This window comes from Urocitellus parryii, chromosome 7 (genome assembly GCF_045843805.1).
Source record: "Urocitellus parryii isolate mUroPar1 chromosome 7, mUroPar1.hap1, whole genome shotgun sequence".
Taxonomy (NCBI): domain Eukaryota; kingdom Metazoa; phylum Chordata; class Mammalia; order Rodentia; family Sciuridae; genus Urocitellus; species Urocitellus parryii.
Window position 1 is genome coordinate 149,029,014 of NC_135537.1, and position 3,084 is coordinate 149,032,097.

The 3,084-nt window shown below is 40.5% G+C and overlaps 1 pseudogene; it reads left to right on the top strand.

Moving 5' to 3' along the window:
* Nucleotides 1-313: 313 nt before the first annotated feature.
* LOC113189328 (importin subunit alpha-1 pseudogene) lies at nucleotides 314-1,903 on the top strand (annotated as a pseudogene).
* The last annotated feature ends 1,181 nt before the right edge of the window (nucleotides 1,904-3,084 follow it).

A 3,084-nucleotide genomic window follows, 5' to 3' on the forward strand; every position in this document is an offset into this window, starting at 1 on the left:
CTCCATCCATATATGGAGCCTAGAGGCAGCTCAGTATTAAATATATAAGCCCTCAACTAAGCATTGTCAGACATTAAATAAAAACAGCTAATACAGAACACAGTGTTCAAAACAGACAGAAAAGAGCAACCTGGAGGAAACCCATATGATAAGGGAGAAGAAAACAAATGAAAAAATTGTTACTCATGACACTGTCTCTGGGCTGAGCAGAGGTGAATGTTTCGAGGGCAGCCATCTATAACCTGTGAGCCCTGCACCACCTCCTGTGGAAGCCTGAGCCCGCTGTGCAGCTTTCTCCCTTTGTCTCATAACCATGTCCACCAAGGAGAAGGCTAACTCACCAGCTGCCTGGCTTAACAGATTCAGAAACAAGGAAAAGATTGTTCAAAAATGAGGCAGCACCAAATAGAAGTTAATGTGGAGCTAAGGAAAGCTAAGAAGGATGACCAGATGCTGAAAAGGAGAAATGTAAGCTCCTATACTGATGATGTCACTTCTCCACTACAGGAAAATCACAACAGCCAGGGCACTGTGAATTGGTCTGTTGATGACACTGTCAAAGGCATACAGCAACAATTTGGAAAGCCAACTCCAAACTACTCAAGCTACTAGGAAATTGCTTTCTCAGGAAAAACAGCCCCCCATAGACAACATAATCCCGGCTGGTTTAATCCCAAAATTTGTGTCCTTCTTGGGCAGAACTGAGTTTAGTCTCATTCAGTTTGAGTCTGCTTGGGCATCTACTAACATTGCTTCTGAGACATCAGAACAGACCAAGGCTATGGTGGATGGAGGTGGTATCCCAGCATTCGTCTCTCTCTTGGCATCTCCCCCTACTCACATCAGTGAACAAGCTGTAAGGGCTCTAGGAAACATTGCAAGTGATGGTTCAGTTTCTGAGACTTGGTTATCAAATATGGTGCAAAAATATGGTGCAGTGGCCCCACTGCTGGCTCTTCTTGCAGTTCCTAATATGTCAACTTTAGCATGTGATTAATTACTTAATCTTATCAGGACCCTTTCAAACCTTTGTTTCGACAAGAATGCTGCACCTCTGTTAGATTCTGTTGAGCAAATTCTTTCCACTTTAGTTGTTTCCTGCATCATGAGGATCTAGCAATATTAGTGGATATCTGCTGGGCTATTTCCTACCTTACTGATGGTCCAAATGAATGATTGAAATGGTTGTGAAAATAGGAGTTGTGCCCCAACTTGTGAAACTTCTGAGAGCTTCTGAATTGTTAACTGTGACTCCTGCTCCAAAAGCCATAGGAAATATGGCTGGAACAGATGAGCAGACTCAGGTTGTGATAGATGCAGGTGCACTTGCCATCTTTTCCAGCCTACAAACTGACCCCAAAACTAATATTCAGAAGGAAGCTACATGGACAATGTCAAACATCACAGTTGGCCAACAGGACCAGATATAGCAAGTTGTCAATCATAGATTAGTCCCATTCCTCACTGGTGTTCTAAGGCAGACTTTAAGACACAAGAGGAAGATGTATGGGCTATGACTAATTATACAAGTGGTGGGACAGTTGAACAGATTGTATATTTCCTTCATGGTGGTGTAATAGAACCACTGATGAACCTCTTAACAGCAAAAGATAGCAAAATTATTCTGGTTATTCTGGATGCCATTTCAAATATCTTTCCGGTTTCTGAGAAATGAGTGAAACTGAGAAAATTGAGTATAATGATTGAAGAATGTGGAGGCTTGGATAAAACTGAAGTTCTGCAGAACATGAAAATGAGTCTGTGTTCAAGACTTCGTTAAAACTGATAGAGAAGTATTTTTTCAGAAGAGGAAGAGGAAGATCAAAATGTTGTGCCAGAAACTATCTCTGAAGGCTATACCTTTCAAGTTCAGGAAGGGACTCCTGGGACCTTTAACTTCTAGGCTATACAACTGAGGCATAAATTTTGTTGTGTACTGTATTCGTATAAGTTTGTCTTACTGTTTCTCTACTGAGAGCTCTTTTTAAATGTGGTTTGTTATCGTAGAATTTTTTTTTAAGAGAGAGAGAGAGAGAATTTTTTAATATTTATTTTTTAGTTTTCAGCGGACACAACATCTTTCTTTGTATGTGGTGCTGAGCATCGAACCCTGGCCTCGCGCATGCCAGGAGAGCGCGCTACTGCTTGAGCCACATCCCCAGCCCTAGAATGTTTTTTTTTTAACAACAAAACTATACTTGAACATTTTCAAACTTTACATACTGTATAAAATTTGTCCTCTAAATGGGTTTCTTATTTCTATATGGAATTTCATATCGTACAGTGTCCTGTAAATAAAGATTAAATTCTATCCTTTTCTCTAAAAAAAATAAAAATTGTTACTCATATCTTCAGACAGTTCATCTATTAAACAACAAAAAGATGAAACTTCAAAATGAAACATTTAGGGATAGGGATGTATTTATTAGTGGAATGCTTGCCTAGAATACATGAAGGCCTGGGTTTAGTCCCTAGCTCACTAAATAAAAAAATAAAGGAAGCACTTAAAGTCTAACTTTAGAAAGCAAAAGAGCTCTTGGAAATTTAAATCTCAACAGTGTTTTTGAATTCAAAGTTGAGAAAATGTCCGGGAAAGGTGGAGAGAAACAAAAATTAAAAAGATGGCAAATACGAAATGGGCGTGGTGGCACATGCCTAAAATCCCAGCATCTCAGGAGGTTGAGGCAGGAGGATCACAAGTTCGAAGCCAGCTTCAGCAAAAGCAAAGGGCTAAGCACAGTGACACCCTGTTTCTAAATAAAATACAAAATAGGTCTGGGGATATGGCTCAGTGGTCAAGTGACCCTGAGTTCAAGCCCTGGTCCCCCTACCACCACCCAAAACAAAGATGTCAAATAGGACAAGAAAATAAAAGAAGGTGGGAATACCGGGAATGTAATGTAGTGGAAAAAACGCCTCTAGGTTCAATCCCCAGCACCAGGAAGACAAAAAGGTACAATAAAAACAATGACCTCACCAGGCACAGTGGTGCAAGCCTGTAATCCCAGCTGCTCACAAAACTAAGGGAGGAGGATCCTAAATTGGAGGCTAGCCTGGGCAATGTAGTAAAACACTGAGGCTGGG